The sequence below is a fragment of the Neolamprologus multifasciatus genome, chromosome 9 (assembly GCF_963576455.1).
Source record: "Neolamprologus multifasciatus chromosome 9, fNeoMul1.2, whole genome shotgun sequence".
NCBI classification, from domain to species: domain Eukaryota; kingdom Metazoa; phylum Chordata; class Actinopteri; order Cichliformes; family Cichlidae; genus Neolamprologus; species Neolamprologus multifasciatus.
In genome coordinates, this window is record NC_140447.1 from 3,368,695 (window position 1) to 3,385,186 (window position 16,492).

General features: G+C 41.7%; 1 long non-coding RNA gene across 1 annotated transcript in view; it reads left to right on the forward strand.

Annotated features, from left to right (window-relative positions):
• Positions 1 to 5,667: 5,667 nt before the first annotated feature.
• LOC146510790 (uncharacterized) overlaps positions 5,668 to 16,492 on the forward strand; it is a 360,605-nt gene continuing 349,780 nt past the window's right edge. The window contains exon 1 of the long non-coding RNA XR_014876092.1: positions 5,668 to 5,724. This is a non-coding gene — a long non-coding RNA (uncharacterized LOC146510790). The remainder of the gene's footprint in view (positions 5,725 to 16,492) is intronic.

The window sequence follows — 16,492 nt, forward strand, 5'->3', positions numbered from 1 at the left end:
TCAGCGATTCTCTGCGCGATCAACCTCTCACATGTTTAAGCTGCGGGAGATTTCACTTGTCATGTTTGCATAGTAAGCTAACGATTGATAAGACGATGTCAGAGGAATTGGTGCGCAAATTATCATCACTCACCAATCAGTGCTGTCGCTCTCTATACACAGTTCGCGTGATTGCAAAGTGAAAGCAAAAAACAAGCGCAAATTCAAACGCGATTTCAATATGTCACATATTGACAGTGGCTCACCGATGCCAATGACATAATTACCCAGCTACATTTCCGAAAGAATGCAAAAGCATTGACATATATTTTTCCTTCCATGATAGATTTTGGTAGCCCGACTAGAAAAATTGCTAGCCCGGGATGTCGGGCTAGCAATTTTGCGAGCCCTGGTTATACCAGTCAGCAACGCTGGACCTTGAATAATATGTATATTATAATCACTGTATTGATCATTCTTAGCTTTCTTATAATGTTATGAATTCTGTATTTATTTTGTTTGTTAAAATTTTTTTTCTCATTTTATTTTAATGTAATTTATACATTTTCTCACCAGGATGAAAAAGAACAACCAGCAACACACAAAAAAGGATAATGTCAGCACAAGTCACGCAAGACGTGGACATTTCAGTGTGGATTGCTGATCTCTGCATGTTTCAAGTGGACGCTGTTGTCAAGGCAGCAAATACCAATCTACAGGGTGGGCACATTCACCCACATCTCTGTACATCTACAGGGTGGGCCATTTATATGGATACACCGTGATAACATGGGAATGGTTGGTGATATTAAAGTCCTGTTTGTGGCACATTAGTATATGTGAGGGGGCAAACTCCTCAAGATGGGTGGTGACCATGGTGACTATTTAGAAGTCGGCCATCTTTGATACAACTTTTGTTTTTTCAGTAAGAAGACACATCAAACTTATTGGTAATGTCACAAGAAAAACAACAACAACAAAAAACACCCTTGTCTAAATGTTGGCTTGTCTCCTGTGTCTCCCCGTCACTGTTAGTTACTCTTGTCTCTGTCTCCCTGTCTGCAGCGTGTCCTTGTTGAGTCTCCGTGCCTTTCACTTTGATAGTCTTGTGTGCTTCATTAATGTTTTCAGTTTTGCTTCCTCCACACCTTGTTATGTGCGATTGCTCCCAGCTGTGCTACATTTGTGGCCTGCTGGAGGTTAATGGCTGTGTCCAAAGGCCTTCCATTAGGCCTCATGTCCTAATTTCCTCTCTCCCTGTGGACACTCCAGGGCCAGTGGGTGACCAAAATGAAAGGGAATCGGACACTGATGAGGAAGAGGGTCGGCCACCCACAGCAGGGAGGAAGAGAAGGGATCGGGACGACGAGCTGCTCAAGCTCATCAAAGAGGATATGCAGCATCAAAGGGAGGCCGAGGAGAGCCGGGAGCGGATGGACTAACTCCCCTCCCCCATTGTGGGACATTTAGTCTCTAAATGAGAGATGCTTTCCTTTGAATCTTTTCGTTACATTGTGATATTTGTATTGTAAGTTAAGAGTCTTGTGGTCTCAATGAATTGATTGAAACGAACAGTAATTATCACTGAACCCATTTTATTAACATGTATGAAAACAATGCTAACTCTGGGTGAATGGAAAATGAGATTCAGTCAACAACAATAGAGTACATATCAGTAACAATAAAATAAGAATATTTCTAACGCACCAAAAACATTTGAAGACAGAATAAAATATTTGCAGCCATTTCTGTCATGAAGCGGCTGTGGCAGGCAGGAAGTGCCCCATATGGAAAAGATGTATATAAATCTTATAAAGTTTGTATCGGTCTTGTGTGAAACTTGTATGAAAAGCACACAAGAGTGAAAACAGATATAAGATCCCTTGAAAAATTATATAAATGAAACTTGTATGTTCCTAAAACAGTATATGAAAGTGGCCACTTTCATGAGTAAATCATAATCCTTATATGATTCACTGTATTTAGTTTATTTAGTAGGCCACATCCGATGCAAATCTTCTATAAGTTGTTTCTATTTGTTTTTCATATGGTTCAGGACACTCAGTAAACTCAAAGAGGCTGCTTTACTGCAGTTACAGGATAAAGCTCCATAAACAATGAACTTGCAAAAATAAACCAACTTGAAACTAAACTTTAAGAATTCTGGGAACGAGGAGCAGAGACGGGAAACAGACAGCACGAGGGGATGACACGACACTGACAGAGAGAAACACAGCGCTCAAAAACACTGAGGGATAACGAGGGGATGGGACACAGGAGGAGAGCACAGCTGGGACTGATCACACATGACAAGACTAAGAGGAGACAAGGCCAGAGACACAGACCTGACACAAGGGACCGCCAAAGTAAAATGACAAATATAAACATGACAAAAAAGAAAAATAATTTAAAAAAACCCAGAAAACTCAAAAAAATTAACAAACATAAAACATAAACACAGAGTCACCAGACACACAGGATTAAGCTGAGTGACCTGTTCCTGCACTAGGGCTGCCACAAACGATTATTTTGACAGTCGACTAATCAGATCATCATCCATTGGACGTCAGTGATGTGCGATACCACTGATTTCCTTTCCGATCCGATACCAAGTAATATTCAGGATGGTATCGACGATACTGATCCGATACGATACTTTGTACAAAAACTTGTTTTATTTATTGTATCTCAAATTATAGCTTCATAATGATTACAGGACATTAGATTACTTGTTCTTATCACTTAATAATGCAGAGTTCATCATATAGAAATAAAAAAAAAGAAGTTGTGCTATTTGAACACGTTGCCTGCAGCACTAAAGGACTCCGTGAGAGACGTCTGTCTCACCCTAGCAGCGCCTGTCCCTCTCCTCCTCTTCAGTTCGTCTCAACATAAGCTCGTCATATTCTGTGATATGATTTACTCTGAGGTGTTTGACAAGGTTAGTGTTGTTGCCACAACCATACATGCCAACCCTCCCGATTTTTCCGGGAGAATCCCGAATTTCAGTGCCCCTCCGGAAAATCTCCCGGAGCCACCATTCTCCCGAAAATCTCCCAAATTTCTCCACCCGGACAACAAAATTGAAAAACCATATCACAGAATTCATAGCGCGGCCCAGCCAATTCCAGTTTCCACCAATGGCAGCGACTTAGTTTTAATATTACTCTTATTTCTCTCTCTGGGTCGCAAAAAAACGTTTAAAATATTTTCAGGTGAGAATGTAGCTGTGTAAACTTCAAATATCTGAGCCGACACATCGTCTTCAAACCCCCGCGGTCTTTCGCTACTCGGGTTAAACATGATATATAAGTCACTTTGATAACTTAAAAATGTTATTGTTTGTCTTTTTCAGTGTTTTATTTGTTCGTGAGTAAATCAGTTTGGCTGAGATTAAAGTTATTACATTAGATTAAATTAAATTTAACTTTATTAATCCCTCGGGAGGATCCTCCGGGGTTTTCACACAGCTGAATAAACGTGAAACAGAAAATGATTAAACAGAAGAGTTTACGTCAGCGCCCGGTTATATTTTAGACAGCAAGGAGCAGACGGCAGTTTCACTCCACCGAGGGAGCTCGTGACGTACTACCCGGCTTTCTTTAGACTGCGAAGGCCGGGTCCTCAGGTGGAAGCAGCCTCTGAATTTGGACACCCCCGCTGTTTCTGGACCGGCCAATAATAACGGTGACATTTAACGTATTTTATCCGATAAATAAACACTGTAAAATGTATTTACCCCCCCAACAGCCCTTTTGAATGTCTCCCTAATTCTGAGGTCTCAAGGTTGGCAAGTATGGCCACAACACCTCACTTTATGCCACATGTATCGCAAACCACGTCTCAGCTGTTTGTGGAGGTAAAATACGTTGACACATGACTCCAGTTACGCTCAGCCATTGTTGTGAGTGCGCGCGCCAGGGGGCTGCAAGACATTTACACAGCCGTATTTCGCACATGACTGTGAAAGGCGGAAGAGGAAGTAGTTCCTTTGAATGGAGACAATCCGAATGTTATATATCAGATTTGCACACTGTTAGACCTCTGCCTCACCACTACATATTTCAAATACAACGAAGGCTATTACAGACAAAAACATGGCTGTGCCATGGGCTCCCCCGTGTCACCTATTGTAGCCAACCTTTACATGGAGGAAGTGGAAAGGAAGGCTCTTGGCTCTTTCAAAGTAAGAGTACCCAGCCACTGGTACAGATATGTAGACGACACCTGGGTCAAAATCAAGACACAAGAAGTGGAATCCTTCACTGCGCACATCAACGCTGTGGATAAAAACATCAAGTTCACCAGGGAAGACACAAAGGACGACTGTTTGCCTTTCCTGGACTGCACTGTGCACATTGAAGAGAATGGCAACCTCAACATCGAAGTTTACCGGAAGCCCCCACACACGGACCAGTACCTCCTGTTTGACTCCCATCACCCTCTGGAACACAAACTTGGAGTAATTAGGACCCTACACCACCGGGCAGAACGTGTTCCCTCTAAGCCTGAAGGGAAAAAGAAGGAACACACACATGTAAAGGAAGCACTCAAAACGTGCGGCTATCCTAAATGGGCGTTCTTAAAGTCAGCAAAGAGGCACAGAAAAGAAGATCAGACACCAGCGAGGGAGGATAAGAAGGACAGACGCAACAACATTGTCATCCCCTATGTAGCCGGTGTATCAGAGAAACTCAGGAGAGTTTTCTCCAAGCATGACATCCCGGTGTACTTCAGACCCAGCAACACACTCAGACAAAAACTGGTTCACCCGAAAGACAAAACGCCAAAACACAGACTTAACAATGTGGTGTATGCCGTACAGTGCAGCGAGGAATGCCCAGACCTCTACATTGGAGAGACCAAACAGCCACTTCACAAGCGCATGGCACAACACAGAAGAGCCACCTCCACAGGACAAGACTCAGCTGTCCATCTGCATCTAAAGGTCAAAGGTCACTCTTTCGAGGATGCCAATGTTCACATTTTGGACAGAGAGGACAGATGGTTTGAAAGAGGAGTGAAAGAAGCATCTATGTCCACTGTGAGCGACCATCTTTGAACAGAGGCGGTGGTTTACGACACCAACTCTCTGCCATCTATAATCCAGTTTTGAGTTCCCTCCCCAGACGCCTTAACGCCCACTCACATCCTGGTGATAAGGTGGGGCCAGGTTTCACAATGAACTCACCCGAAACTCTGGCTGATTGGGACCCACACCCAGTTCCACACCTTGGCTCAGGCGATTAGAGGATCATCAGGGGGTCCTTTTGTCCCTCTGTGGGGGGAAACTCCCACTAGGTTTAAATCTGGGACTCTCCACCATTTGACCTTAGAACTGAAGAAGCCTCTCGGATGAGAGGTGAAACGTCTTCAAACAACTTAAAGAAGTCCAGACGCTTTTCTTTGCAAGCTCCTTTGACTCCGAATGTTATAGTTTCTTTCCACTGTGTTCCTGTTAATGATAAACTACAAATTTACCCTAAATTACTAAAATATCGATATTTTAATGTGAGAATCGATTCTAGAACATAAATGATTGGTATCGGAGGAATCGATATTTCAGGATCGATCCGCACATCACTATTGGACGTAAAACGTACAGCTTATTGCACCAGCTGCATCTGCTCTTATATAACTATCATTAGCTTACAGCTTTAAGTGTTTAAGGTATGTGCTAACTAGGGTTGCCAACCCCTTGAGAAATAAATAAGGGACACCTCGTGGCCAGGGCCGGGCGACCCAGTTGTCTTCACCCTTCCCAGTGTGGTGAATTTTTTAGCTCTTTTTTTGTGTGTGAAATTATTTTTTTTAACCATTTGACTTGAATTTGATTTAAGTAGATGCGTATTCTTTGTGATATCAACACATGGGAAACAAAAATCATTTAGCCATTTATTTTTAGCTCAAAATGACAACATTAACACAATAAAACAGGTCTCTTTCTTAAACAGAAGCCTGTCATGCTTAACTTTTGAGAATAAAAGTAAATCTTTCTTTAAAAGAACTCTGTCCTGCTTAACTTAAAATTATATAAATTAATAGAAAACAATAGAAAGAAAAATATTCTTGTAACAGTGCACATTTAGTGCAATTGGCTTCAGCAGAGGCATTATTTCAGCTTTTGCTCCTGTTTGTAAACCCACTTGTTCCCATGATTACGCATCATAATCATCATCATTATTCATCTATGTATTACTTTTATGTATTACTCATCTATTTGTTGTAATCATCTATCCTTGCAGTTGTTTATTACACAAAATAAATTATATTATCACACTTCTGGCCACATAGCGCTGATATTCACTGCACATGCCCATTTTAACCTTAACCAGAGGGTTTAAAAACAAACAAACCAGTGTTTACCATATCTGCTTCTGCCGTGGCCTGGTGGACAAAAATTGGTTAAGGGTTCCCCGAGCTTTCACGCCCCTCATGTTCTTCATGTGCCCACCATTAGAAGCACGCCTATGGAAAAAGTGCGCCGGCACACAGTGCAGTGCGCTTTATAGGTGTTATCGTGCACTTTTCCAGCCAGGTGTTTTCCTTTTCCCATTCTTCCCTGTACTTTTGCAGCCTTTTTTCTTTCTCTGAGAGGAACAAACATTGCTGGTCTAATGCCTGGCTCACACTGTGCGATTTTTGGCCCATTTTGAGCCGATTTTTGAGTCGTGCGACCAATTTGGTGATCGGCCCGATTTTGGCCTTCATCGTGCATCGTGTAGTATACGTGGGGTAACGAGAAGCGATTAACACCTCACGACCAGCTCCCGATCATCAATCGCTCATGAGGGTGTCACCGCAGCCGCTCACACTGCTCACGCGCAAACACGTAAACACGTAAACGTCGGTGAAAAAGACGGAGCAGCACGGCTGTGCGGCGTGTGATCTGGACACAAGCGATGGAGGCACAACTTGTAGAACTTTGGAAAGCTCATCCGAGCCTTTTCGATGTGGCATCACCAAATTATCACGACCACAACAACCGTGAAAATAGTTGGATGGACATTGCTGCCCAATCACAGCTGCCTGATCATGTTTGTCATTAGTAATTTAGCAAAGTTGATGGTGGTGTGTGTCTGTGTGAGTGAAAGACAGAGAGGGAGAGCGAGCGACAGATTTTCTGTTATAACCTTTTTTTTATGGAGGCACGGTGTGAGCACTCAGGTCGCATCAGAGCATCGGGCGGTATAGTGTGAGACCTGCATCGTGACCTACGAACCCATAACCCCTGCGAGCCAATCGTACAGTTTGAAAATCGCACAGTGTTTCCCAGCTTCAGGTGTACTGTCTTCTGATACTTGCACCGCAGTGTCGGCGTTTGTTTCCCTGTTGGCCATGCTTTTTGTTGTGGTCATCTGTTGTCTTCCGGTATTTTCTCCGCAAGCGACCTTTCCTCAACCAATGAGATGAGCGGTAATCTGAATTGTCATACTCGAATTGTCATAAGTGTGCTGTCAGCTCATTGGTCACAAAGCAGGAGCGGGGCTGGGAATTATGTTTTCAAACAAAGCGTTAATTACATTAAAACTTATAGACTACTTTTGATTCTCACTGTATTACGGGACAAAGTGCGTCCCTTATTAGCTCAATACGGGACGTGTACTTTTGTTTCTAAATACGGGACGATTCCGTTTTTTAAGGGACGGTTGGCAACCCTAGTGCTAACTAAAAATAAAGACAAGATGGTAGTTTATTAAATTTTAATGAAATTTGCAGATTGTTTCGGAGAAGTTTAATAAACTCCTTGCTATCTAAAATATAACAGGACACCGAGTATATTCTCGAGCATCTCACACTTCTGATAATCAGCTGTCTGCTTGACGTTTATTCAGCTGTGTAAAAACTATAACTTTAATCTCAGCCAAACCGATTTACTCAGGAACAAATAAAATACTGAAAAAAGCCAAACAATAACATTTTTAAGTTATCTAAGTGACTTATATATCATGTTTAACCTGAGTAGCGAAAGACGGCGGTGGGTTTGAAAACGATTAGCCGGGAGTCCGGTGTCCTCACGGCTCTAGTTAGCCTAGCCCCCGGCTAGCTATCGAGCTAGTGGCTAACAGACGTCTCCGAAAACGTCGGAGCGCTTTTGAAAATATGTGGTGTCTTGATAAACTGAGCAGATATTTGAGGTTTTCACAGCTACATTCTCGCCTGAAAATATGTTAAACGTTTATTTTGTGACCCAGAAAGAATAATAAGAGTAATATTAAAACTAACTAGCTGTAAAAAGCTTCAGGAGTTTACAGGAAGTCTCTGGCACTGTACTGAGGCAGATGAAGGACTGGGACACTCAGGTTAATCCTTCAGTATCAGGGTCTCGTCTGCTTAAGGAAAAGGTGGAGAACAACATAAACAGTGGAAGAGCATGATTTCATTTATTTTAAGGGATCCAAGCATTATTCTGATTTTTAGGCTTACGTAAAATACACTAATGCGCTGTGACTTATATTTTCCACACTTCATCTGTGTAACTAAGCTTGTTGTGTTACTTGTTTCAGCTTCAGCATTTTTACTGCTGTTCTATGCACACAAATATGTTACAGGATCCAATGAATGATAAGAAATAAATAGAACATGTTCTCCTCTCAGTTTCAAGGACATTTGGTTTATTTTATATAATATGGTGAATGTGTACGAATGACCAGCAATCATTCAGTCAGTGACATTATCCGTTGAATTAGCTAAGTAATTCCTAAATGTGTGTAGTTTAGGGTCGATTATTTTACCTGCATATGACTGGCTCTGATGAGCCTAACGTACGAGCAACATTTCTCAGTCCATTTTTCATTTTTTGCGCTTTGGCGTTAGTGAGCGGACAAAAACAGAAGTGAGGGCGGACTTGAAGCTGGAAGGCTGTCCAGTTTCACAGCTGCTCAGTTCCGTCCTACCCGGCCGTCGAGGATCCTATGAATCATCTTTCCCCTGAATTTGGACAGCAATTTTGCAGGGCTCTGGCAGGGCTCCTCCTGTTCCTCCGTGCACAAAGGCGGAGGTAGTGGTCTTGCTGCTGAGTTGTTGCCCTCCTACGGCCTCCACGTCTCCTGATGTACTGGCCTGTCTCCTGGTAGCGCCTCCATGCTCTGGACACGACACTGACAGACACAGACACGCTAAACTCTGACTTACTGCATCTTGTACCTGTGTTGTCTTAAATTGGTCATGTGATTTTTGACGCGCCGGCATGTCTGGCGACCCCAGAGGGTTAAAGAAGCAGGAAGAGTTTTTCTCACCCTCTTCAACCCATCAGGCTCTTGAACGAACATAGGCGCCGTTAGCTTTCTCTAAGAACAGTTTGCCCACTTGAGTTTAAAACTTGTTTAGATGTATTTGTTTGTCCAGTGATAAATCCTGTTTGCAGCATAACCTGTTAATTCTCTCAATAATTGTTTGTTGCTCCTGTCTTTTCTCTTTAGCAGTGGATTTGCTCATTTGAATTGCCATCTGTTTAACTTGGAATTTAAACCATTCCCATTTGTTGATTTGGGCCATTAGATTTCTCACTTCAAGGCAGAAGTTGTCATTATGCAGAAGGCTGTTGATAAATTTCCAAATAAGGATGTTTCACCTTGGTTAATGAGGTGGACAAGGAAATCAAACAGTGATCACTTAGAGAGGAAGCTGAGATTTCCCACTTGGAGATGTCGTTGATCAAACTGTCAGAGATTAACCAGTAATCAATTCTGGAACCATTGTTAGATGAATGAAACCAAGTATACAGAGACACAGAAGGATTATTCAGCCTCCAATAGTCACACAGACTGACTGTGTTGACCAAATTAAGAATACTTTCATCAAAACTGAGACATGAAGTCCTAGATGGAAAACGGTCTAAAGCGGGATCGGGAGCTACAGTCTCCTCCCACAATAACCTTGTCAACAAAATTAGCTTATCTTCCATTGCTCCTGTTTTCACAGAGGAAGGTTAAAAGTTTCTTGTTCTGAGCTCTATTAGTATAACCATACACGCACAACAAAATGTAGTTAGAACCATTAATCTCTGACACTACCATCAGCCAGTGACCATCAGAATCACTTTCACAGTCTATGACATTTCCCAGAAACCTATTAAATAAAATCCTCACTCCAGCTGAGACGTACCATTACTAAAGAAAACAGATTCACCCCACTGTGTTTTACACAACTTTGAGTCTGCCTCCGCCAAATGGGTCTCCTTGGAGATCTTTTCAGAGAAGCCTTCCTTGAAGCGGATGTACGTACTCACAGGACAGTTATCAAAAAAAAGATGGAATAATTACGGTAGAGTTGGTGTCCTGTTAGTTCTTCCGTAGTTGGTTGACGTGCACAAAAAACGGTTATTGCTTTTTATAATTTCACAGTTTCAGGACAAAAGAAAACCAAAAACGTTCGGACCCCTGCAGTAAGGTTGCTAGTCACTCTGCCATCTTGGATCCTCCCCAGAAAAGTGAACGAGCACTGATAGTGTCATCTACAGCTGTGGCCAAACGTTTAGAGGGTCTCGAACTCCAGTCCTCGAGGGCCGCTGTCCTGAAGCTTTTCCATGTGTCCCTGTTGCAACACGCCTGAGTAAAATGAGTAAAATTAGCAAGAGTATAGAACTTGACTGCATGCTGAAGGGGCAACCCCTAACCCTACTCAAGTAAATTTAAGTTACTGTAAGTGTTTGGAAAAATATACTTCTAAAAGTACTTTTATTGCACCATGTTCATTCACTCATGCTGCTGTAACATGAATCCAATGGCTGAATCACCACCTCAGCATGCAGTCACGTTCTATAGTCTTGCTAATGACCTACTAATTGTATTCAGGCGTGTTGCAACAGAGACACATGGAAAAGCTTCAGGACAGCGGCCCTCGAGGACTGGAGTTCGAGACCCCTGGTTTAGAGAATGTGAAGTGTTGGGTTTTTTCACAAAGTTTGCTGCTTCACTGACAGTCGTATATCATATCATTTCAAACAGGGGTGATCCAGCAGGGGCGATTCTAGGATCAGAGCTTTGGGGGTGCTGAGCACCCAGAGAGCTGCCCAGCCAGGCAAGATAAACCTGTCTCTGTCAGTCCCTGCATCCTTAAATGTTGTCCCGAGTTCTCTCTGACTGTCACTTTGGTGCATTTAAACCCCTGTTCCTCCCTGTCCTCATCTCCGTTATCAGTCATCATAATTTTACCATCTCTGTGCAAGTCTGCAAATTTCTTTATTAAATCATAAGATTCTTAAATTCATCAAGTCTCTCTGTGCCTGGGTCCTCATCACAAAACATGACATCACTGTTTTGTACATTTTAACACAATTTACTCCCACATTTGTGAAAGAAAAGAAAAACACTTTTTTGAAAAGTCTGTAACAAAACCATTAAATCTGATCAAGGTTATTTAAATGCTGCAAAAGAAGAATGGATTGGAATAGAAAAAATACATATCCTAACCTTAATTACTGGGAGAGAATAATGAATGATGCTCATAGTGAGTGAAAGGTAAGCTGAGTGCATTTTTTGGACAGAGATTCACTTTTAATGTGTATGTATAATATAATAAGGATACATAAAAAATACTCCCAAAACAATAAATTATTACAAATAAATTATTACAAAATATTAATAAAAACGATAAAAATGGAGGCAACTTTGCCTGTGGTAGAATGTATACCATGTATGAAAAAATCTTTACTGCAGACACTAATTTTACTAATTTAATAATAATAATTTTGTGTTGTAAGATTTATGACTTTCATGCTTTCATAGTGGTCCTTAGGAGAGCTTCACATTTTCTCAGGTGGTCCACACTGTAAAAAGTGTGAGAAACACTGATAAGTGTCTGTGTGCTTTTGGAAAACATTTAAAGCTGCTGCACAGAATCTTTGAAACAAGCTTAAAACATTTGTAGAATATAAACAGAGCATCTGCTTCTCTTTACAGCTCCTCACTCCACCAGGGCTGTTTGGCACTGACAGTGTGCAAATGTGATGTACGTACTGCGGCAGTCATACAGACAACTGGACGGTCCAAAAGTTGGCCGACCTGTTACTGGCTGAGGTTTTAGTAGAGTTGTGGCTGAACCACATAAAAATATATCATTAATTTCAATCTCCCCGATCAATGATAATGTTATGTTGGGATGTTGTTAAAGAGGGCAAAAATGTTTCAACCAGGTTTGTTTAGCAGATTCTGTTTAGCAGCTTTAATATAGGGAGGACACAACTTCCAGATTGTGAGTAAAATCAGGTTTTTCCTCTTTGTCAGTTTAACAGTTTCTGTTGTGCCTGTCACTGTTCCCGGTCTGTTTTCTTACATGGTTCTTCCTGACCTTGTACTTTCTCCTCACGTTCCCCTCTTTGGACTGACAATCATACACAAATAGATTGTATTCAATTAGATGAAAAATTACATTAATATGAAAAGAAATTCTATTAAGATATCTCCCATGCTTGCTTAAGTAAATAACTTCTAAATGCATTTATGGACTCACCTGTTTTATTGCATTTTCCTGTTTGAGCTTCCTGTAATTGCTGTCATACACTGCAAAAACAGGTGGATGATCCCTAATGTCATTAATTAGGAGACCACTTATAGATTTCATTAGTAAATATTAGTGATGTGTAGATGAGGCCTCGTGAAGCGTTTCAGCACATTCCCCAAACTGTATCCATTAAATGTAATTCAGAGTTTATTATAAATTTCTATTCAGAAAAATAAGTTCATCCAATGTTTTTACATTCAGTCTATTGCATTTTTTGACACCATTTCCCAGCTTTGGAAAACACGCTCACAGGGCACAGATGAAGCTGGGGTACAAAAACTGTAAAGCCAGGTGGGAAAGGTTCAGATAAGATGTCTTCCTATTCCCTCAGTACGTTAAAGGATCCTCTGATCTTGGAATGTTTCTCTCCACTAAGTAGCGCTGGACCTCAATGATGGAGTCAGCTGTTGCATTGTTGGTTTGTCTGCCAACTTCTTCATCGAGCCGCTGCCACAGGTTTTCTGAAAAAATAAAAAACGCATCGCCGTTTTAGTTTCTGTCATCTACCCCAAATTAGTACACATTAGCATCAAAATGTACCACTAGATTTTAAAATGCCACTGGATTTTAACATGTCTGACACTCATACGTTAAGACAAATGGTGGGGGGTGTAGTAAGGATGTTGGGGGAAGCAGACAGCTCCACAGGAAGAGTCTTTTGTCTCTTGGAGGACTCTGGGAAGTAGCAAGGGAGTGTGAACCTTAAGGTGTGAAACAGCTGTGTACTGCCTTTGTTCCTGGAGGAGGTATTTAACTGAGAGCCATGCTAGGCTCAGTGAGACTCTGCTGACCGTCTGCCCCGCGGTCATGTAGGCTCTCCATCAAGCTGTTTGTTTCTGTTCTTTGTGTGTTTGGATTAAAGAATGTTAGCTACCTCTCGTCTGCAGGCTTTATTTAAGTGGAAAACTTCCACAACACCAGCAAATAAACACTGAATATTTCATGTGTGACATTTGTGAGGTTACCTTAAACACAGTCCGTCAGTCTTTTTGCTCTTGAACAATAAAATATTAAAAACTGTCTCGAGTTTATTTGGTGATGTTCTCGTGCACGAGGTGAAAACAGCAAACAAACGTCACAGTAAATCTTTCCAGCTGATGTTAGGCATCCTCCACCTGCTGAATCCACGTCAGCCTCTTCCTGCTCATGTTCCTGTTTAGAGGCACAGTCGGCCTGAAAATGGAGAAAACTGAACACAGGAATATTTGGATTTTCCTTCTTTTTCTCTGCTCATGTTCAACTTGTCTGATTCAAGCTGGGAATATTTATTAGAAATAAAGTGAATAATATTTTATTATTACGTTGATGCAGCACATGGTTCAGTTAGCTTTGTATAAACACATGTGTTAGAAATGTTCTTCAATCAGCTCTTTTTACTCTCTTACATTTCTCAGATAGGACTGTTTTACTTTTACTTCAGTAAAGAAGTTGAATTAGTACTTGGAGTATTTTTAACAGTAGTACTTCTACTTCAGTACAGACTGTGTGTACTTTTACCACCTGTGTCTGAGACCTCCTTCAGGGTCCACCTGAAGCTCTCAGTCTGCTGTGGAAAAAGGAAATCCAGGTGAGTTTCTCCTGATCACCTGAGGCCGTCATAACTGTGTGAACCCACACACCACTCCTCACTCCTCCCACCCGCTGCACACAGTCACTGAGTACAGACCGGCTGATTCCTGTAAAGGGAGAGGCAGCAAAACCAGACAAACAGCTGCAGGAAGAGGCGGAGCAACACCTGAAAAACAAGAAGCTCGACGTCATTTTGCAGAAGTGAAAGTGAGAGAGAGCAGCAGCAGAGCTGCAGTCGAGTCCTGTTTGTCTCTAAAAGAAGATCCACTGGAGTCCATCAGGTTTCTCTCAGCAACAGTGGTGAGTGCAGCTGATCACACTTCCTGTTTCTACACAAATCTTCACTCTGTTCACTTCATCAGGACTCATCACAGTCACACTGGATCCATAGAAATCTGCTCATGTAACCACAGATCCACTGTAGGAACATCGAGCTGCTGCTTCAGTCTCACTGTGGCTCTGCTCAGGACTGTGGACTCAGGCTGTGCTCTGGACTTCAGACTGACTCCACACTTCCTGGTTATTCATCACTTCCTGTTCCTATTAGATTGATTCTGGATCTGATTGATCATAAGGATTACAGACGTGAAAACACCTATTTATTCTTTATTGATATAAAGCCTTTGATACTGTAAACCAGTAGACTTCAAAAAGTCATTCAATTCAAACAGTGGAAGAGCATGATTTCATTTATTTTAAGGGATCCAAGCATTATTCTGATTTTTAGGCTTACGTAAAATACACTAATGCGCTGTGACTTATATTTTCCACACTTCATCTGTGTAACTAAGCTTGTTGTGTTACTTGTTTCAGCTTCAGCATTTTTACTGCTGTTCTATGCACACAAATATGTTACAGGATCCAATGAATGATAAGAAATAAATAGAACATGTTCTCCTCTCAGTTTCAAGGACATTTGGTTTATTTTATATAATATGGTGAATGTGTACGAATGACCAGCAATCATTCAGTCAGTGACATTATCCGTTGAATTAGCTAAGTAATTCCTAAATGTGTGTAGTTTAGGGTCGATTATTTTACCTGCATATGACTGGCTCTGATGAGCCTAACGTACGAGCAACATTTCTCAGTCCATTTTTCATTTTTTGCGCTTTGGCGTTAGTGAGCGGACAAAAACAGAAGTGAGGGCGGACTTGAAGCTGGAAGGCTGTCCAGTTTCACAGCTGCTCAGTTCCGTCCTACCCGGCCGTCGAGGATCCTATGAATCATCTTTCCCCTGAATTTGGACAGCAATTTTGCAGGGCTCTGGCAGGGCTCCTCCTGTTCCTCCGTGCACAAAGGCGGAGGTAGTGGTCTTGCTGCTGAGTTGTTGCCCTCCTACGGCCTCCACGTCTCCTGATGTACTGGCCTGTCTCCTGGTAGCGCCTCCATGCTCTGGACACGACACTGACAGACACAGACACGCTAAACTCTGACTTACTGCATCTTGTACCTGTGTTGTCTTAAATTGGTCATGTGATTTTTGACGCGCCGGCATGTCTGGCGACCCCAGAGGGTTAAAGAAGCAGGAAGAGTTTTTCTCACCCTCTTCAACCCATCAGGCTCTTGAACGAACATAGGCGCCGTTAGCTTTCTCTAAGAACAGTTTGCCCACTTGAGTTTAAAACTTGTTTAGATGTATTTGTTTGTCCAGTGATAAATCCTGTTTGCAGCATAACCTGTTAATTCTCTCAATAATTGTTTGTTGCTCCTGTCTTTTCTCTTTAGCAGTGGATTTGCTCATTTGAATTGCCATCTGTTTAACTTGGAATTTAAACCATTCCCATTTGTTGATTTGGGCCATTAGATTTCTCACTTCAAGGCAGAAGTTGTCATTATGCAGAAGGCTGTTGATAAATTTCCAAATAAGGATGTTTCACCTTGGTTAATGAGGTGGACAAGGAAATCAAACAGTGATCACTTAGAGAGGAAGCTGAGATTTCCCACTTGGAGATGTCGTTGATCAAACTGTCAGAGATTAACCAGTAATCAATTCTGGAACCATTGTTAGATGAATGAAACCAAGTATACAGAGACACAGAAGGATTATTCAGCCTCCAATAGTCACACAGACTGACTGTGTTGACCAAATTAAGAATACTTTCATCAAAACTGAGACATGAAGTCCTAGATGGAAAACGGTCTAAAGCGGGATCGGGAGCTACAGTCTCCTCCCACAATAACCTTGTCAACAAAATTAGCTTATCTTCCATTGCTCCTGTTTTCACAGAGGAAGGTTAAAAGTTTCTTGTTCTGAGCTCTATTAGTATAACCATACACGCACAACAAAATGTAGTTAGAACCATTAATCTCTGACACTACCATCAGCCAGTGACCATCAGAATCACTTTCACAGTCTATGACATTTCCCAGAAACCTATTAAATAAAATCCTCACTCCAGCTGAGACGTACCATTACTAAAGAAAACAGATTCACCCC